This window comes from Mus musculus, chromosome 9 (assembly GCF_000001635.26).
Source record: "Mus musculus strain C57BL/6J chromosome 9, GRCm38.p6 C57BL/6J".
Classification (NCBI taxonomy): domain Eukaryota; kingdom Metazoa; phylum Chordata; class Mammalia; order Rodentia; family Muridae; genus Mus; species Mus musculus.
The window spans coordinates 103,711,719-103,733,945 of NC_000075.6; the positions used below are offsets into that span (position 1 = coordinate 103,711,719).

The 22,227-nt window shown below is 45.3% G+C and overlaps 1 protein-coding gene and 1 long non-coding RNA gene across 7 annotated transcripts in view; one reads left to right on the forward strand and one right to left on the reverse strand.

The window, feature by feature from the left end:
• The window catches only part of Tmem108 (transmembrane protein 108), a 278,965-nt gene that overhangs the window by 228,783 nt on the left and 27,955 nt on the right, over positions 1 to 22,227 (reverse strand). The gene's annotated exons all lie outside the window — the stretch shown is intronic.
• Gm46129 lies at positions 9,363 to 14,257 on the forward strand. 2 transcript variants are annotated; one of them, XR_001779273.2, is made up of 3 exons: positions 9,363 to 9,614; positions 10,455 to 10,596; positions 13,935 to 14,257. It is a non-coding gene; the product is annotated as a predicted gene, 46129 (long non-coding RNA). The 2 variants fall into 2 exon arrangements; XR_001779272.2 differs by lacking the exon at positions 13,935 to 14,257 and adding an exon at positions 11,023 to 11,148 and having other exon boundaries at positions 9,370 to 9,614.

Below are 22,227 nucleotides of genomic sequence, written 5' to 3' on the forward strand. Positions count from 1 at the left end.
AAACGCACGTTGAAAGCTCTGCTCTGAGCCGTAAGTCATTCAAACCCTCCTCTTTGTGTGATGCACTGTTAGCGTGGATCTATAAAAATGAACTACAGTTGCTTTAGGAGGGAAAGAAGGTTTCCTATTCAAGAGAGCAGCCCCGGCAGCAGTCTCCCCACAGAGCGTTCTTGCCCTATGAGGCGAATCACACGTGACCTCCACTAAAAAACGTTCAGTCTCCTCTTCAAACTCTGCACACTGGGAACTACCGCCATCTGTGCCCTATAACTAACTCCATCTCTCCACATTACTTCACCTCACCCCCTTTCCCCTCCAGCCCACATTTCCTACTCCCCCTTCAAATACACCCTTAGAAGATCCTCTCCACTGGGGGGGGGATGGTCTCCTCCCTCAAAGGCCTCCCCTTCTAACCCTAGGAATCCCACTTGTGAAGATCCAACATCAGGCTCTATAGCCTCTGCCTGTGTGAAAAAGTCTTGCCTTCCCTTCTGTCAATCTTACCAGCTAGACTCGCTGGCCCAGAGCCCCCTTGTCATGGCCCTGGCTTTGCTCGGCAGCTGTTCTAAGACTTGTCTTGATAATAGGACTACAGTTACCTGAAAGCAAGGAACACAGCCATCCTCCTGGCGCCCTGAGCTGATGGAATTAGCATTTCTTCATTGTGGACAACAGCCAGAAAGGGGCTGTAGGGCTGCCTTTTTATTTACTTTTATTTGGTTCCTTTTCTGGCCCAGCCACCATCTGGTCCCAAGTGACCATACCAAAGCCTATCATAATGCCACAGCTTCATGACATTTTTTAAGAGCCAGCATAAACAAACAAACAAACAAACAAGAATCAAGAAAGAAAAGAGAACAACATTCTCCGAGCCAGTTCAAATGAGCATCTGTTCTCCCAAACAAGGGCTGAGCACTGCAGCAAGCTGCCACCTCCTGTAGCCATAAGGCCAAGTTGGAGAGTTTGTTGGAGAAGACTCAGTTTACACAGTTATCACTGACGAACAAGAAATGAGACCCTCGTGTGGGATGGTAAGGTACTAAGGGACTCCCTTGGCAGCACTGAGAACTCCCTTAGGCCTGGAATGCGGAGAGTAAGCAGGTCAAGGAGACACGGGGCCCTTTCTGACAGAGAACACAGGAAGGGACCGGAGAGGAAGCAGACAAGGCGGAGTCACACACATCTCTGAGAGTGTCACTTGCAGTTAACCACCAGTGACCCTTACTAAGAGAAAGTCAAGCAGATGCAAGGTCCTAAAGCTGAATGGTCCTCCTTAAGTCTTCATTTCCATCTACAAATGGAATGAAAATATTCCGGACAGGTACAGCACCTGCCTTTGCCAGGCTGGAGATGTAGCTCCATTGGTAGAGTACTTGCCTGGAGTGCACAAAGCCCTCGGTGAGATCCCCAGCACCCCATAACTAGGCAGGGCCATGTCCATCTGTGAGCCTAATATTGAGGATGTAGAGTCTGGATGATCACAGATTTGAGACCATCCACCCCAACCAAGTTCGATTTAAAAGATGTGAATTTCTCCAGCCATTCTCTTAGTTTATAAAACAAAGCAGGCGAGACCCTCCACAGCCCAAGTGCAGTGAAGGGCAGCACAACAGATCAACAGATTACAGGGGACACAGGCCTCAAGGTTTGGGTTAACATTAACCTAGATGAATGGGATGTCCTGTCCTCTCTAGTGTGAAGCCACTGACAGTGCCTGGGAGTCCGATTCATCAGCTGTCCCCGAGCAAGCCTCTCTCCAGCTCCCCCCAGTGTCCTTGGGACCTTGTCTAACAGAGGAAGAGAGCTGGAGAGAACTCTCATCCCCTAAATCTAATAAACTGCTCAACTGTTTTATGGGATGTGAGTACCTCTCTTCTATTTAACAATAAAATGGCTTATTGAACAAAGCAGCCATATTCTGCAACCTTCAGGCATTCTATTTGAATCCTCCAAATGTCTATGGAAACTTACTCCTAAAAAAACAAAACAAAATAAAACAAAACAAACAAACAAAGCATTTTTTTTTTTGGATAGGGATTTTGGAAAGTGATCAGGACTAGGAAGGGAAAATAGGGCCTCTTTGATGACATCAGTGCCTGTGACATGGGAGGCAGAGAGACCTGGGCGGACACAGACCTGTTCTTGTCAGGTGATGCCCTTCTCCATCACCTGTACTGAGAAGAGCTCTTGGGAGGCTGAGGAGAAAGATGCTCATGCTTTGCTCCCTCCAACTTCCCAGGCTTCTGAGGCTTGGGCAAACAATCCTCCGCTCTTAGAAACACCCCAGTCTGTGGTGTTCAGTTATAAGACAAGCTCTAAATGAACAGAATCCGAGTTAGAAGTCGTTCAACAACTATTATACCCCTGCTGTTGCCTCAGGCTCTGCACCCTAGTGTGTAGGGTTTTTATTAATCTTCACTCAGATTTACAAAAGCAATTTTTAAATTCATTTTACCAGATGACAAAAATAAAAACCAATAAAAACTCTTGAGTTCTTCAAGGATTAAAAAAGAAGAAGAAGAAGAGATGACGGCAGGTATGTCGAGCTCTGGACAGGAAAGTTAGGTTGTTCCAGCCATCTTCGGAGAGGCAGGGGTGGAGCAGGGACAGGTCCTCAGGACGTCCATCTCTGGGCATGCCATCCTTGACCACTGACTACACAAGGTCAGACCTGAGAATTCCTGCCTTTGACTTTCGTACAAAATGCCTTTAGTAAGAGAAGTTTTCTTCCTTCTCTTGTCTTTATGATGAGAAAAACCAGAGAGAAATCAGCGAAAGCAATGAACCAGAGAAAGGACAGCATCGGTGAACTACAGAAGCCCTTGGTTTCGGAAGCACAGAGATTCCTTTTCCAGAGTGAGGCTCCACTATAAAAACAATGGTTTTGAAGGCTGACTTTTTTAAAAATCACAAATGGAACAGTGATCCAACTACAACCTTTCAGGCTTTTATAAGATGTCCTAAAGTCTATGTAATATCAACTATTCTATGTTTTCACAAAAGGAAAAAAGTGATGGCTACGGAAGAAAGAAAAACTAGTCAGAAAGTGCAATGTGACGTCTGGAGATGTCACAGGAACAAGAAGAAAAGAAAGGGTGCAGAAACTAACAGGGCTTTCAAAAGGACAGAGGGACCACAAGGAAGAGGCTCCCAGTAGCCATGCTTGCCCCAAGTAATAATATTGATGGATGGATGGATGGATGGATGGGTGAATGGATTATAGCATATTGAATAGGTAAGAACTCATGCATACAGGAGGCAGGCATAAAACAAAACAAAAAGCAAACTAAACAAAACAAACAACAACAAAAACCAAAACAATACAACGAAGGACAGAGGCAATCTTTTTATCTCAGTCACACTCCCATCTGTCCTTGCACCTCTCTGTAGCCATGTTCCTTCCTCACTGACTTCCTGCTTTGAACTGGACTTTTCCATACTGAAACAGCAAGCCGGACATTACTCTCCACACACCCAGGACTTTCTGAGGCTATGAGCTGGAGAAAGTAGATAAAGAGGAAGGAGAACAATTTACTTTATTTTGGGAATTTCAAGTAAGGGGGCAAGAGACTCTGCTAATTTTACACCTGCTTTGTGGCATGTTTTGTTTGCAGTCTATATTCTCTCCATGTTGGCAAAATTCAATATATCGCAGAGTTGTAATTAAACAAGGAAGGGGGAAATGGAGAAGAGGAGAAGAGGAAAGGTGGAACAGATGGATGGACAGACAGACAGGTGTACATATTCCACAGAGGCAGAGCTAGAAAAAAGTCAGAAGGTGCTCCTGGCAGTGAAGATGAAGGCAGGAGGCCAAAGAACAACGGGAACACGCCCAGCGTCTAAAGGGCAGTCACAACACCACTGGCCCTAGGGACATGACCTGAAGATGCCCTCTTTGCCCCTGAAGCTACAGTCTCCCAACTAAAGGAGTTGGTCTCAATGACCTTCATCCTCTATGACCTCTCACCACCTTCTTGAGCCCCAAGTTCTTGTTCCTCACTGGGTTGCTATGAGAACCAATAGGCTTATCTCTACTGAAAGTATCTGAAGCTGTGCATAGTATGTAACAAGCATGATCAAATGCTAGCTGTCATCATTATGGAAACAAGTATGATTGTTATAACCTCTATTACCTGTCCCAGAGTGTCTCCAGGAGCGAACAGTTGCTCAGGAACGAGCCTCCATCTTCCAGCAAAGATCACTTCCACCTGCCGTTCTTGTTTGTCTGTATTGTGGTCTTGACAGTTCATGTCATTTCTTATTTCAGGGGAGATGCCTGCCTGCAGATCGTGCGCACACGTGCACACACACACACACACACACACACACACACACACACACGCGCGCGCGCGCACACAAACATACCAAGAAGCTACTCCTTGGGTGTAAGAGAAGTGAGACATCTATTAGACTGCTTTCTATTCCCACAGAAAACTAGGAACATATGCAAAAAGAGAGTCAAGAATAAAGAGGAACTCCTCAGGACCACACCACTTCAGCAAGGCAAGGTGGCATACAGTCAATCCAGATGGGCAAAGCTGCAGCTGGGTCACGTGGCTCCCGACGCTCTTTGCTTTGCTTTTTACCTAGATAAGATGTTCCTGATCAGGATTTTTTTTTTCTTCCAGGAAAGGGTTGACAGTTGATGTAATAGCCTTACTCTCTATGACGATAAGGTAAGCTGAGGTATACCGGTAACACAGGCTTCTGGCTAAAGGGGAACTTGGCTCTTCTCTGTTCCCAAGAACCACAGGAAGAGGTTTGCCTGTGGCAGCTATGGAGGGTCTCAGCTCCATTCTCACCAGGAGCAGGGTGCTCCAGGACTGATGGTTGTATAGTCCTTTTTATATTCTCCCAGGATTTCTAAAGATAAACTATATATTCCTTTTACATTTCATGCAGAAAGGAGCAATACCATCAACACAGAAAAAACCCCACTTTTATGTCTCCCCAAAATTACCCAACTGTCCTTTCCCTTTCAAAGTCTCTCAGCAAGCTGCATAAGATGTACTTTAAGAAAATATGCATTACTTTACATAAAAATCCCTTGAAATAGCATTGTCTTTGGGTTGCCCTCTGGGCTAGGACTATCTAAAAATAAAACACTACACTTCAGAGACATGAAAGGAAATAGAAATCTCCCAATGAATGTGATGTCACAGGAGAATTGAGCAACACAGAATTATGGGATACACTTCTTTCACAAATGTCCGGTTTTTTGTTTGTTTGTTTTGTTTTGTTTTTGTTTTTTTGTTTTGTTTTGTTTTGTTTTAGCTCCAGCTCCCCAGTCTGGTAGGTCTGGGGACAGTGTTGATCCAGGGAAGCTGGTCAGTACCATCTGAAGGATAGACAAGGACAGAAACATCTAGAAAGGGATAAAAGGACATGCTGCAAGTCCACTTCTGTTTTAAGTCCATGTGACTACATGGACAACCCTCTCTGTAGATGTGGTCATTCATCAGATCTACTGAACCTGTATGTGAGATGCTGGAACGGTCTTGGGGGATGAGCAGAGAGCATCCCTAGTATCCTCACAGTTTGTCACAATACAGGTACATACAGGGGTCACACCGGAAATGGCCCAGCCAGAGTGAAGAGTATAGCAGGGCAAGAAGAGAGTTTCCCAAGTCTGATCTCACCAGAGGCAAAGTGTCAGAGCTGGAAAACACAGACCCAGGGGAAGCAGCCTATGTTCACTGGCCCAGGGTCCCTGAGTACATTATTAAACCTCCATCCTTTTTCTCATTGGAAAGCTGATACGTTTAAAGACACTGTTTCTATGGTTAGTCTGTAGTAGATGAGAACCTTATGTACAATGCTTAGAATGGCGTTTGGCAAATAAGCCACCACATGATATATTATCCAAACTGGGACACTCTTGAGCATAAAAGAGAAGGGTATAAATAATTACCCTGGGACAAGAGGAGAGAATCAGGACTGTACGAGGCAAATCAGGACATTCAGTCACTCTGTGTGCGCACACTCACAGTGACTGAAGGATGCCAGCCAAGCAAAGGAGCAAGTGGTACAGGAGGAAATGATAAAGGTAATGACACAGGGGCAGGAGACCATGACAAGCCCAAGGAGTTCATGGTCATTTGTCGCTCACTCCCACGGGATAGTCCCCCTTTCCCTTTAGACCACTCTGGCAATGCTGTGGTCATCACCGTGGACATTCCAATAGTATTTGCCTCTTCCATTAGACCATCAGCACAGACAACCCTGGTTTCCCTTGGTGAATTAGGAACACAAAGTAGGTGCTCAGCATGCTGGGAGAATGAAGACCACGGCAGCCATGAAGGGTGTTTCCTAGAGACAATTTTCCCCATGCTGTCAGGAGATAAGAACCTTACTATACCATTTCCCCTGCAAAAATTCCCATGTTGAAGGCCTGACATGCTATTTGGAAATGGGCCTTCTGGGCCTTCATTAGAGTTATCATGGGATAACATCAATGCCAAGGTAAGAGGAGACATCAGGGAACCTGGAGAGAATTATATAAAGCTTGCCTTCTCTGAGGTTCATATCAAATGCCCCTAGGACACAGCCTTAGAAAGAGATACGGCAAAGGTGCAGGTGTATAGCTTAGTTTTAGCATCCTACCTGCATAAATTAATTATTTAAGAGCACCTAGAAAAGATACCCACAAACCAAAGATTTTTAAATTAACATATGGGCTTTACCTGCTCGTTGCTACTTAATGTATCCCTACTCTAAAACACTGAATGTGTGAGAATGGCTGGGGCAAAGGCAGCCAGCAGTGGACTGTTATTCTATGGGCGACTTTAGGGGCTCTCGGCAATCACATGAAGAGTCTACAACCTGGGATATCCTCAGGAGCTTCTTCTTAGTGTGTGGAGCAAGCTCTGCATCTCACCTTAGTATACAGGATTCTATTTTTGTGAACTAAATTTCTCCAAGTAGAAGGCTACTGATAAACACAGGGGCTGCTTCTCTGGGCAGCTTGCAGCCATGGCCTGAGCAAGAAAGGCATCTCAATGGAACTTGGGTCTCACTGACATCCCTTGGGCTGAGGACTCAGAGGTACCACTTCATCTCTAGAAGGCCCGTGGCCAACATGCCCACTGTGGGCCAGCACCCAGACCCGATTTGAAGCTTCATGTCTGCCTGTCAGTGTTCCTTAGAATGATCTCATTGTGGGGTCCTTCTTGCCTTCAAGGAGCTATTAGGTCTTACCTATAATTCCTTATATGTGACAAAATGTTTGTGCCCCTTCCATCCCAAAACTTGAATGTTCAAAACCTAACCTCTAGTGTCAGGTACTCAAAGTTGAGGCTACTGGCAACTGCTTGGGACATTAGTGCCATCATGAAAGGGACACTAGTAGACTCCCTTCCCTACTTCTATGGGGTAAAGAACGCAATGACATATAGCCACCCAGCGAGCCAAGGAATCAAAATTTGTTAGTGCTTTGATCTCAGAGTACTCCCACACTGTGGAAAGAAAACCCCTGCTATTCATAAACCGCCCAGCCTCTGGTAGTCTATCATAGCAGCCCCAAAGACCTGTGGTAGCTACAAAGTGAAACCAACAGGAAAACATCCATCCCCAGGAGGCACTGAGAGACTCGCAAAAGTTTGCCTCTGCATGGTCCTTCCCATGCATGGAGCCCCAGATGAATGCAGACCACACTGTGCATACAAGCCATTTTGCCTGGGTGGACTTGAAGATCTTCTTTAGAGATGGGGAAAAATGCATGTGGAAAGGAGAGGCTTAGTGAGACAGAGTCTGCAAGCTTCCGTCTTCCCCTTTGAAAGCACCAGTCCTGTCCTTCATCCTCCTGCGCATCCCGTCCTCCTCATTAGCTACACAACTAGGTTTTGGCATTCGGGTGTGTTTCCTTTCCTCATTTTAACTGCTGACTGTTTTTGGAAAAAAAAAAGTGTCTTAAAATATTTTACTTAATCCCAGCACTCGGGAGGCAGAGGCAGGTGGGTTTCTGAGTTCGAGGCCAGCCTGGTCTACAGAGTGAGTTCCAGGACAGCCAGGGCTACATAGAGAAACTCTGTCTCGAAAAACAAAAAACAAAAAAGCAAAAGAAAAATTTACTGTCAGTTTTTTTTCTTTTGCAGAGAATTATATAAAGGTTTCTGTATCTATTCTATTTGTTGGATAAATCACTCAAAAAAAAAGAAAAATGATTAGACTCTACTTCTCCGAAAAGAACCAGGAATGATATATGTGTATATGAGAAAGACGTCACACATGGAAATGAAAATTATCTTATTTCATGCAATTATTCTGATGGCACAGACCATTTCTGATCTTAAAACTCTTCCAGACAAACATATCTCAAATTTCTAATTATTTCCTGCTAAGCTGTATTTATGTTTCTGTGGATTAATCACTTAAATTATTAAGTCCCCATGAATAATTAAAATTAAAAAGCATTAACAAGTCAGTCTGCAGCTCTGATGTTCCCTGGCCTCCCGAGCTTGGCTCTAACTCTATCTGACTTGGCCACTCAGTTCGGCTCCACAGCGCAGGCGCAGGCGCGCCTGAGTGCTGGCGGGGATCAGGCTTCACCTTCCCTGGGGTTGGAAGGACCTTGCTGTTCTAAGACTTGAGAATTAGAGAGGAAGGCGGGATGAGTATAAAGAGCGTGGCTCTCCGAAGGAGCTGAGAAGGGTGGTTTCCTATGGTTCCAAAGAAAGCGAGTTGGGCAGAAGAATACAGAAGGAGGGCGAAAACTGAAACCTGTGACCCACATAGCATAGCATTCACTGCTTTCACTCAATGATACACCAACATGATGGCGGATGAGGCTGCAGTCCCAGATGAAGAGCTACAGGCAACAAGCGGCCGACGAGAGGGGAGAATCAGCCTTCTCTAGGGCTGAGCTCTCCCATTGGTTAACCAAAATCAAGTAGTCAGCTCGAAGAGGGTCTCCATACACGTGACATCACAAGGACTCCGCAGTTACAGCACGTGTATACATGTAACAAAAATAAAGACCAGGAGAAAAGAAGAATGAGGAGGTGGGGAGGGTGGAGGAGGGGAGAAGCTATAGATGGAATAAAGTAGGGGTGAATATGAATAAAGTCCACTGCATGGCAGTCTCAAAGAATTAATACAATATTGCATTAAAATATGTTGTTTAAATTTTCAGTTATATGTCTTCATGTAGGTCTGTATATGGGTCTTTGAACGACTGCAGATACCCAAGGCAGTCAGAGGAGAGTGTCGGATACCCTGTATTGCAGATACCCAAGGCAGTCAGAGGAGAGTGTCGGATACCCTGTATTGCAGGTGCTTGTGAACCGAGTCGCTTGGGTGCTGGGAAATGAACTCACGGGTGTCCTCAGAAGGACATGCTTTTAATTGCTGAGCCATCGCTCCAGTCTGGGTCCATCACCACTTCTAACCAAAGTTCAGTTCCTAACACCACCTTGCTACAGATTTCTGCTCGGGGAGCTTTCTCAAAGGCTGAGGTTAGCTTCTACAGAATTCAGTGCTAAGGGCACAAGTCACGAGGAGCCAGCTGGCAGCTCTCGGGGGTTGGCTGCTGGGATGGGAACGCTGCCAGAGGACACAAACCCCTGTGCCCTCTGAGTGCACCAGAGCTCGTTCTGCCCAGGGAACCTGGACCTTCGGTAAGTAGACCAATCCTTCTGCAGGGGAAGCTGGTCCAGAGAGCAGGAAGCTGCCGGGGTTCAGGAAGCCTACTGAGCAAGGACACTTAAGTGGGCAAAGAAAAGCTGACGTGGGTCCAGGTCTGTCTCCCCAGTTTAAGAACTTTGAGGCTGGCCTTGGAGATGAAATGTGACCCCAATGTCCCTCTTGAAGACAAGAGTTTGTCTTTGATTTTGTCCAGGGATGCACAAGATACAGCCTTTTCTCCATGGAGCAAGTGGAGAGAACACACAACTGACTCTCTAGGGAAGCCCATGGCCTCCTCACTGTGGCTCTGGGAGCACCTGGTGGCCCTGCTGCCTGGCGTCTTCTCTGGGTCACGTGGCTGGCCACTCTGAACACTACTGCTGTCATTACAATAAGAGAGAGAGGGAGAGAGTAGGGGAAAGACAGAGAACAATAAAATGCCCAATTCCTCTCTACAAGATATAGTACAAGGCTGTGTGTGTTTACCCTACAGTTTATAAACATAGCTACCTTCCTACGTGGCCCCAGCACAGGCACACATGCCCAGGCACCTACTCGCTTCTCATGCATTGTTCAAGCTTTTTTTTCTGGCTTGGTCAAATAGTGAGGAACCATGGTGGCTCTGCGCCATGGGTGTAGCTGCCCTTGGGCTGTAGCCTGACTACCTCAGATGTAGAGGCAAAAGACAGCTCCAGCCTTCAAAGCTCCAAAGCTCCATCCCTTGGCTCTGATGTGGTCACTTGATTCAGATGTGTTGGCTGAGATTCGGTTTCTTTTCATTGTCCTGTCCCTGGATCTGGATTGGTTCCTTCCATGATGTCGACTCTTCCCAGCCCTGTAGAAAGGGTGCAGTTTGCACAGCCTCTCCAACCTTTGATAGATTTGCTACCACTCTGCTAAGGCCCTCTCCTGGTTCACCCTGAAGACTCATCTCATTAGCCTCTGCCAAAAGGAGATGGCCAGCCTAGAACCCAGGTAATCTATTCAACCACACGGACTTTATTTGAAGTAGAAAAACTGAAGGAAATAGTTCTCAGTCGGAAGAACAGAGCACAACAGCCCTGCCTCCTGCCATAGCTTGCGTCTCTAGGGAATCTTCTCTTAGTTTCACCCTCTGTCTCTTTGTGATCTCCAGTTCACAAAGGCAACTGCAGGCTGGGCTCTCACACCTCAAGCTAGTAGAAAGTGACATAAGAAAGAAGCTATTTAAAAGCCACTGGAGAGGCTCAGCTTCTAGGAGACCCTGTGGTGGTTAGAAGAGGCTTGGCCCAGGGAGTGGCACTATTAGGAGGTGTGGCCTTGTTGGAGTAGGTGTGGCCTTGTTGGAGGAAGTATGTTAAAACTGTGGGGCTGTGGGGTGTGGACTTTGAGGCTCCTATGATTAAGCTCCACCCATTTCAGATCAGACCCTACTCCTGGATGCCTCTGTATCAAGATATAGAACCCTTGGCTCTTCCACTACCATGTCTGCCTGCATGATGCCATGCTTCCTGCCAAGATGACAATGGACTGAACCTCTGAAACTATAAGCCAGACCCAATTAAATCCTTTCCTTTATAAGAGTTGCCTTGGTCATGGTGTCTGTTCACAGCAGTACAACCCTAACTAAGTCAGACCCTGAGGAGGTCCCAACTTCCATCTGCAGCACAGTCCTCCTGTATGGACAATAAGGATGGTATGAACCCCGACCCCTCAGAGATGAAAAAGCAGGGCTACACAATATAGACATATGCAAGGCATCATTATTATTGCTTGCCCTTTTTAAAATGTCCAGCTTAATAAGGCACAAGATATAAGAATGCATGCATATATATGTACACACACACATATATATAATTAATGCATGAGTCTTGATGAACTTGGACATATATTCATGGTTCCACACTATAACCAAGGTACAGATCATATCTACCTCAAACTTTTCCTTGTGTCCTGCTGTGTGTTTGGGAGGGGTGGATCAAAATACTTAACATGAGATCTGTCCCCTTGTCCTTCAAAGTGAATCAAGCCATATGGCTAAGTATAGGCACAACACTCTTCACCTGGTCTCTAGAACCTACACACCCTCTGAAAAATGAGACCCTATTTCTCCCCATCCCTGGCAATGATTAGTAGAAATTTCTGCCACTGTGTATTTACTTCAGAAGCCTCATATCTATCTATCTATCTATCTATCTATCTATCTATCTATCTATCTATCTATCTATCTCACTTATCTTGGCTATTATGAATAATGTTCTAATGACCATGTAGGTGTAGATATCTGCAAAGAGTTTGTAATTTAAAGAGTTTGAATATGCAAATGACCTCACCTTCCAATAAATCTACTTACACATTTTTTTGACCCTATGAAGGTAATGACAGTGACATTTGCAGGCTGAGCTGCTTCCTGTCAGACACAGCCTGCTGAAGCCAGCCTTGCATTCCTGCCTTCTCTGTCCACTCCCGTCTGCCATGTACAAGCCTCTTCTGCCAGATGGAGTTCCCAGAGCTCCAGGGCAATGTCTTGCATGCTGGGTACAAGGAGAGTCTCCCAGTCTGTGGCTGTGGCGGGTTACAGAATGCTCTAAGTCACTTGAGAAGAACAGGGGATGATTGGCAGGGACCTCCGAGGGTTTTCATTGTCAATGCCACTCAGGGGCCCCTGGGGACACAGAAAGAGGATTAGGAATCCATCAAAGCTGTACATAACTGGACTCATCACCCTCCTACACTCCCCAAAACATGTGCGTATTCACCTGGGGTTACCACCAGGGGGATAAGATGGGAGGCTCTGAGTCAGGGGGAAAGAGTGGACAAAATGGAGTAACAGACCTGCCCATGGGTGCCAGAAACTTTGAGAAGACATTATTATAAGGACAAGGGAGGAGATGGGTGGAAGAGACAGGTGCTCTCCACTTAAGGCAAATCCATTTTCTTAGAATAAATTAATCATATTTTCATGATTACAAATGCTATATGCTAAGTCAACAACTCCAAAATTCATAAACACATAAAATACTGAGAAAAGGTAGGAAACGGCGTTCTTGGGAGCATAAGAGTGAGATGAGTCCAGTTACAGCCTTGGAAGACAGACAGACAGAGAGACAGCAGATGGAGTTACACATCCACCTTAAAAGAGGCGCAGGGCCTTGCAGCACTGTCTTCCTCCCGTCTATCCTGCCTCAGTCACGGTCACCTGCCCAAGGGCTCCCTTCCTATGCTACCACAACCAAAGTTCACTCCCACGCGCCTCAGCATCTCCCGCCTGACCCTCCATCCACAGTGTGGACTTCTCCACATTTTAATCCAGCCACGGATAGCCTGTTAGCCGGTGACACCGCTGCATGACAAGGACATTCTCCGAGAGCAGTGTTCACAGTCTGCACAGGTGTGCTTCCCGACATTTTCTGATTTGTGTGTTGGGAACTGAGGAAAACCATGAAGTGAAGAAAACTTAAAGCTTTTAACTGCTTTTGACAAATAACTGCTCCCTGGTGTGTGTGTGTGTGTGTGTGTGTGTGTGTGTGTGTGTGTGTGTGTGTGTGTGTGCGCACGCGCAATGATGCTGTAACAACTGCGTACACAGTGGGATGAACTAGCGCACCCAGTTCAACTGGGACAACTGCACACACAGGTGAAGCAGCACACTCCCGCCCTGGTGGGTACCGCTCTCGCCTCCCCTGTAACGTACACCTTAGCACCTTTCAACCCACGTCCCCCAGTCCCCACACGCCAGCCTCCTGCAGTCACTGTTCTATGCTCTGTGTCTGTGTCTTCCATGGTTTCTGCTTTCCCTGAACATGCAGGGTTTCTGTGAGACTTGGCTGGTTTCACTATAATGTTCTCCAGATCCATTCATGTTCCTGCACCCGAATGCCCCTCTCTTCCAAAGCCCAATTGTACTCCATGCTGTGTATGTATACTTACATACAAATACCATATATACATTTTTTTCTTCATGCATCAGTTAATAGACACTGTGTAGAGTCTCCATTTTAATACTGTAAATAATGCTGCAGTAAGTGTGGAGTGGGGGGTATGTCTGCAACACCCTGATTTCAAATCCTCAGCATGGGTCTAACCACAAGTGGCTCCCCTGGATCTATGTTTAGCTTTAAAGACACACCCATGGTTTTCTTTTAATGGCTGGACTGACTGACATTTCCAACAGTGAACAAGGGTTCCCTCTTCTCTGGGACCTCGCCAATATTATCTTCCATCTCCACAAGAGCAAATGGGTTTTTCCTCTCTTGAAGTGAATGAGTTCTGCACATTAGATTCTAACCCATCATCATATGTGTCATTTACACGTATTTTCTCCCGGCCTGTAGGTGGCTGTCTCTGCTGTCCCCATGCTGTGCGGGAGCGTCCAGTCTGATGCAATCCATCTGTCCATCTTTGATCGTGTTGCCTAAGCTTTGAAGGGCTGACTCGGAAACACTGTCCAGGCTCATCAGTGCTTCCCCCTGTTGCCCACTAGTGTTTTCCCTATCTCAAGTCTTAACATTAAACCCTTCCATGTATTCTGAAATTTCATATGTAGTATAAGAGTATGACTTTATTCTCTTACAGATGGATATGATATCTGTAACATGGATGGATATGATATTCCCTAACATCATTTACTTAAAGGTCTACAGTGTATTGTCATCTTTATAGAACACAAACGGACCCTAAAAGAAAAGGTTCTCTTCTTATTCCATCGATTGTATCTATTTTTAAACCAGCACCATGCTACTTTGATTACTGTGCTTTGATTAGTACACGCAGGCATGCACACACACACATATGTATACACATGATGTATTTGAACTATGTGTATGCATATATGTTCATGTGAGTATAGGTGCCTCAGGCAGTATGGTGAAGAATGGTCTGTTCTCATACTAAGGACACAGCATGACAGAAATACCTTCCACACAGCTATGAAGCCCCACCCGTCATGTGCCTGTCCCCAAAGGCAAGCTCCATCTTAGCAGCTTACAAGTTTCAAACTTTCACTCTTTAGTCTCTGGGCATGACTACTGCCTTTCTCCTCTACTCTTAAATGCTAAGTTGTTGTATGTTACCCGGCTCATGAGCCATCTTAAATCCTTCCTATAATGAGATGTAGCCAAGATAAATGAGATGTACACTAGAAAGAATAATATGGTAATACAAAACAGATTGAAGAGATCATCTCATGGGCAGGCGGCACACAAACCGCAATAGGAGCCTGGACCAGATGGCAGGGAACGAAGCTGGTGGCTCTCCCGATCCAATACTGATTAAATTTCGAGCTCTGAGAAAATTGTTACTTTGCAGAAAAGATGAATTTAACTAAATCAGAAAGGATCTAGTGAGAGGTATCATGTTCTAGCTGCCAAACAGAGGAAGGTAATCGGAGGATAAGTATATAGGCAGAGCAGGGCTCAGAGAAAGAATCCACAGACAATGCATGATATAGCTAAGAGCCCACAGCTTAGCACCTATGAGGGCGGTCTGGAATCCTTATACTTAACTTAGGAAGCTTCCAGAACAATCTGTTTCCTTGTTTGTTGAACCAAAAGGGGCAAGCATTAATAAACCCACAACTACACTGAAAAATTCTAATGTGCGATCCCCGCCCACTTTAAACCTGGGAAACAGCTGAACCCCGTAGAAACGCTCACGTTGGCATTTCAATTTTCACTTCTAAACGATATTTCTGTTCCTGGAATGCCGCGTACAAACACTCGTAACTACATGAGTGCCATATGGACAGTTATTTTTTTTTTAATTTGGAAAGAACTGGCCCAGTTATGAATAAAACAACTTGTTGAAAATAAGGTCAAGGGGCTATTTAATAAATGCTGCACACGAGTTCTGAATTAAGCAGCGCGGGCCTGGAAGAGTGGCTCTGTTGGCAGACTGCTTGCTGAGGATGCAAAGGGCTCCGTAATCCTCTCAGGCATAGCAGGAGTCAGGCGTGGCCACACACGCCTATAATCCCAGCATCTGGACACAGGAAGATCAAAGGCTGAAGTTCATCCTCACTATGCAACAACTCTGAGGGGCAGCCTGGGCTCATGAAGACATCAATAAAACCAGGATTATGGATTCCATGTTAATAATCCTGTCCTTCTTCCCTTCATTTTTTTTTTTTTTAGCAGTAAGGAGTGTTTCTGAAAAAAGAGGGGGGGAGGAGGAAGAGAGGGAAGAAAAAAAGGAAGGAAAAAGGAAGGAAGGAAGGAAGGAGCATGGACAGATGGACACATTCATTTTCTCCTGCATTAACTATAGCTAACCAATGTTCAGCTAGGTCAGAGGGCGTGGCGAAGGTTATTAGGCTTATGCCACTGTCAGAAGGACCACACTGCCATCCTATAATCTCCTGAGATAAGTTTGATTGTTTTCTCTAAGAAACAGAAGATGAGAAAGGCTGGCAAAAGCAATTATATTTTCAATAAAGCCGTTCATCAACCACCAGCGAGGCATACAATGGTCAGGTCACCCTCAGCATCGGGGAGTGCCTCTGTATGTCAGGCTGGGAACGCACTCGCACATGTGAATCTCATGGCCACACTGCGTCGTCGCACAGAAATGCACAGGGATACAGAGAAGTGAATGCGCAGACAATTTAGCTCACTCCGCAGAAACACTCACTGGATCTACAGTCGAGAACCAAGTCACTGTGGCTTTGTCCTGCGGAGCTTCCCAAAGACGGAGATCACTTCTGCAAAGTCACCAGGTGAGTCAAAGGCCTGGTCCCACCTTCTGGAGTCTCCTGCCTGATGCAGGCCTGATTTTAGTTTGCTAAAAGTCTCCAAACTTTCAGGGGCTTCCGGGAGCGTGCACAGCATTGATGCAATGTTGATGCAAAGTACTGGCTGGGAAGAAAGAGTTTAGTAAAGCCAACCGTGGTTGTGGTATTTACACGCTGTGCAAATTGCAGCTAGGACCGCTGTCATGAACTCCACTTCCGGTTCACTCCACCTCCCCAACCTCTATCACAAGCTGTTGTTTTCCAGAAGAGAAAAGGTGTCCTTTTCTAGTGACGTTTATGTTCACCTCTGATCCTTTACTCTGTTTCGCACACTATGACTCACATCTGACAAGTTCCCTTACGTACAATGCAGACGATACAAATGAAAGGTGACTACAGTTCACATGAAGTGACATTTCTGGGTGACGAAGGAAGGAGAGATCCAGGCAGAGGAACAAGAAGTAAAGTTGGGTCCTTTGTAATCTTTCCTGATTTTTTGTTTTGTTTGGTTTGGCTTGGTTTGGTTAGAGCCTGTTTGGGACTTAGAAAAGTGTGACACAGACAATGAAGATGCTAGTCTGTCCATGTTTTAATGTTAAGACCTGTCCTGGATTTCCTTCTCAGTTTTAAATCCAACACTCACAAAGAGGAAAGCAGGAGTCATTCTCCCCCAAATAGATAACTCACAGTTGACATGCCTTGAAGGTGTTTCATACTTTTTTGAAACCTTTCCTGGGCTAAACAGACAGTGGAGTTGATTAGTTGTCAGGGTGGTAGAAGTGATCTCTGGCATTAGGCACAGATAGCATCTTGGGTATTGCTAGGGGGCACCATAGCTCCCTCTCCCACCTCAGAATGGCATACATTATGATTTTCATCAGTGCCTCCTTTGCCACCCCTCAGCAAGTGGGTAGTGGAGAAGCAAGAAAAGAAGGTTCTGAACTAGGCAAGATTGGTCATCAAAATCCAGCCCAGTCTAAGGGATGCTGTTGAAGTGATAACACAGAGCTAAGTCAAGCCAAGGAGCCTTCCGTGTCCTCTACAATGCCCGACTCTTCCCTGGGTAACAGGGAGAGCCTTTGGCTGAAACCAGCTGCTCTGTGGCTACAGTTAGAATCCTATATAAACTATGTAAGGCCCTTCTAAATCGGAGCCCTGTGGGAGTCCCAGAGCCCTGGTAGTGTAGAGAGCAGATCCCACCACTGCCATCTGTCAACATCAGGTACAATGAGGACTTCCCTGCTGTTTGTCACCCCTCAGCCTTACTCACCACAGGGTCCCTTGGATTCTTTCCCCGGGTCCTATGTCTGGCCCTTCCACGGTGCCTGCAGCTCCTGGCTTGCATTCTCTGGGACACTAAAGGTCATCCAGGTACTACCCTTTCACATCCTTCCTGGGACATTTCCCCTGGCTTCCTGTCCTGACTGAAGCTTGGCCTTTTCCCAAGAACACTTGTCCACCCCCTAAACCTCCGTGTCAAGGTCTCTTGGGCAGTGACTTTTCCCCACTTCCCTGGGCTGTGGAGCTTAGGGGTGGAGTGGGTGTCTTCATGGTGTCCTACTAGCACAGCTAGACCACATTCCTCCCTTCCTCTTATATAAAATCCTGAGTTTTGAAATCACACACAATCGGACTCATCCCACCCACTCCCTCTCATTCTGGGAAGGTCTGGGCTCTTGGCTCCCTCAATGTCCCTCTGCCACATGCCAGTGGCTCTGACCCTAGGTGAACTCAGAATCACACTGGCTTTCAGTACTTTCCTCCAAGGTCATATACCAGTCCTTTCCTGCAATTCCTCCAAGTCACTATTCAGCCACCATCTCCTGCCAGTTTGCACCCCAGGAACCCTGATTTCGATAGTCTGGCCCCAGAGATCCCTGGCCCACTGACCCGCCACTTTTCACTGTCCCTCAGTCACCTCATAATGGGCTTCACCTTGTCAATCACTTTAAATTCCACTCAATTATCATAGCAATGCCCTTCTGACTGCCTTGAGCTCCCTCTCCACTCTACTCCACTAGGTAAAACCAATACCATTAACTTACCCCTCCACCCATTCATAAGTGGGCCCAGAGGGAGAAAAAGAGGACTCTCTGAAAGTCTCCACTATAAATTCAGAATCTTGAACTTTGGCAAAACTCGCTCCAAAATTCTTCACCTCTCTTTGGATATACAGGGGTGGCTCATTCTCTGCAGAAATGAACTGACATTAACATCGTAGGGGTTCAGAATAAGTCAAGTTTAATTCTGTAAAAGTGAATTTGATATACGGCTTACTTCCAGTTTCTAAGGAGGCACATAGGTCCTGAGTGAGACTATCTGTCCAGAGTTCCCTTGCATCAATTCTTACGATGATGTTAAGAGAGAAGGCACAGCTGAGTGTGCACAGCTGAGTGTGCACAGCTGAGTGTGCAGACCGTTTCTCCTGTGCTGCTAGGGTTCAAGTCCCCACCCCTCACACACCATTAACTACATCTCTAGCTCCCTTCTTACTTTTTGTTCATTTTGAGCCAAGGTACCAGTAAGTCATTCAGGCTGACTTTGGGCTTTCCCCAGTCTAAAGAGGCCTTGAACTTGTGATACGGCTGCCTAAGTTTCCCAAGTAACTAGGATTACAGCCCTATAACTAGTCTGCAGATTCATCACTAACTTCCTTTCCTTAAACCTATCCTGAGATTTAGAATGGAGGCTGGTGGATAACAGCCCTAAATCATATCCACTGTCTACATTTTATTCTTTGAGTCTGAGAAGATTAAGACAACTTCAAATTATGGAATGTGAGATGAGAATATGAATTATAAAATCTAAAAGGCTTCCCTCACTATGGTTTGCACAAAATAGGTTGACAAGTTATGATTCTTTAGGGTCAAAAAATAATACTCTGTTGCCAGATCCACTCACACTGGAGAATAGCATCTTGGGCTGAGAATGACTGAGAATGGATTTTATTTGCAAGGAGAATAGGTGCCCTTCCCTGCTGAGAAATGAGTTCTCTGGCTTTCTCTCCAGCATTCCACACAGAAGCCTCGGTGTCCAGCCCACGGAGCCAAATTGCAGGTTCTTAGGGTGCCTAATGAATTGCCAATGGAGAAAATTGTTGGTTCCTTTTAAAAATAAATGCCTGGAGTGGTAACACCACTCAGTTAAACAGTCCTGGTAGCTACACGTTGTGCCCACACTGTGTCCTCCTTTAGTGTGAGGCGCTGATTTTCCCCTCATCTGCGTAAACATTCAAGGGAAAGTGCTAAACTCGAATATTAACCTGCTGTCCCCAGCAGCAGGCCCTTACAAATCCCACCCTGCACCTCCTCTGTGACACAGACCTGGGAATTATTCTAGATTTAATGGGAAATTAAATTCTTCTGGGAAATAGGATACACACTTCAATGTTCATATTAACCCAGCGTCATGGTATAGATGCAGTTGAACTTGATACATGTTCCAGTCAGCTAACATATCGTCTTCTCCACTGCCTTGTTAGGAACAATGCTGTGACAGATCTTATAAACTCTACAAGAAAGGAGATCCTAGATGCCAAACAGACGGAGGGGCATGCTATTGCCACGACTTGATCTCTGTATGTTGTTTGCACGTGGATCAGATTATTTTTCTCAAAGCAACTTAAGGAAGGATGTATTTTAGCTCATTGTTGGTGGGCATACAGATGTACCATGGGAGGGCGTGTCCATAGATGGTGGCAGGAGCTGGAGGCTACCTGCTCAGATTGTCACAGAGCAGGAGGCAGAAAAAGGAGTGCAAGGATAATCAACTTTCCTCTGTCCATCTTTCCTCTCTAGAAGAAAGCTCCGAGGTATGCCTCCTGGGTGATTCTAAACCCATGGAGTGGACGATGGATACTGTACTATATAGCTCACCAACTTGTGTAGTTAACGTTCACCCATGTAAATAAAAGTGAAACTTAAAACATGTATGACACTGCAAATACTTGGGTTATTGGGGCTTAGCATGTTTTAAATACAGTTATGGGCTTTTCTTTAATTAATTAATTAATTAATTAATTATCTGGGGTAGGATAAGGGTGGGTATGCATGGTTTATGTGTAGTGAGGGGCATGTGTGTGTGTGTGTGTGTGTGTGTGTGTGTGTTTTCCATGCTGCATGAGTAGAGGTCAGAGGTTCTCTCTACCATGTGGGTCCTGGGGATTGAACTCAGGTCACAGGCTTGATGGCTTTATCTGCTGAATTAAACACACTCAATATTTAAAAATTCAAAAGCATACATAAAACCAAAAATAAAACTTACATGAAAAAGACACAAACTTTTGAATATCCTCTCATACACTTACACACACACACACATAAACACACATACACACACACACACACACACACACACACACGCACACACACACACACATTTATAAGCATTTTCACACTAATAGGTTCACATGATTTATGCAGTTCTATTAGCAGAATTGCTCTGACTTAGTAATACACCACGGATCTCTTCCCGTAGCTATCATTTGTCAGTATTTAACACGTCTTCCATTAATGGATATTTAGGTCATACCTAGATTTTTTCTCATCAAAACAAATTTTGAGTGAGTACCTCTGTTTGCCCTCTTCACAGCTACATGACTGCCTTCCCTGGACAAACACAAGAAGCTAAATTGCTGAGTTCAAGTGCATGCACATTTTATAACTTTATGTATTTGCCAAACTGTTGTCCAGCCATAGCAATGCATAACAACTACCTACCGTATCTAGACGCCCACTGTCACCAGCGCCATGCTGATAAAATGTATAACCACTGCCAACATATTCACCTGTACTTGTTTGTTACCAATATTAATAAACACACTCTAAACACCACAATCATGTCTTGCATTGCTGTTTATGGTGACACTGTCCTACACAAGCATTTTTATTTATGTGTTTTTGTATGGCTGTGGTATGTGTATGAGCGGTGTGTGGGCGTGTGTGTACCCATGCACATATACAGAGGCCAGAGGAGGACATCAGGAATCCTGCTCTCTGGTTTATTTCCTTGAGACAGGGTCTCTCATGAAGACTGGAGTTACCATGTTGGCCAGTGAGACTATTGGCCAACAAGGCCCAATGATCCTGTACAGTCCAACCATCACCCTGTGTGTACATATAAGGATGGGGTCACAGCCAACCATCACCCTGTTATGTATACACGACAATGAGGTCACAGGCAACCATCACTCTGTTATGTACACATGACAAGGAGGTCACAGGCACATGTAACCGTACCCACATTTCTTTTTTACTTACCTGAGTTCTGGTTCTGATTTCATGATTCCTCAAGTCGGTGTATCAATCATTATTACCCACTGAGCCGTCTCCATTCCTAAGTTTGAATTATTATAGTGAAAACCAGAAACTTTTCTTTTATAGTTTGATTTCCATGACATGTAGAAAGATTTCATCAGTCCAAACTTCTAATATTCTGATATTTTCTGATAGTTCCAGCATTATAAACTTCTCTATGATCAGAATCTTATAAAGTAGATCTAACCAGAGGATATCCTTACATGTGGAACTTCTGGCACACAATTTCTCACAGCTCAGAAACTCATTAGCAGATTAATGATGTGACGCGCAATGGCAATGAAGACATCAGCGTGTGTGATCTTGAACAAATCGCATCTTCCATACCTGCCATGTTTCTCTGCACGGGGATGCGAAACTCTTCTGTGCACAAGATAAGACATGATACCCATCACAGCTATAGGTTGGGTCGATCCTCCTAACACCCCATCCGTCCACTCCACTTCGGCCCTGGACCCAGCCACGATGTGTGAGTGACAGGCAAAACAGGCTCCACTTCAGTTTTAGCCAGGTGCCATGTCTGGCTGAGCCCACACATACACAGAGGTCTGCAGATTAGGAAACAGCAACAAAACTTCCCTTTCA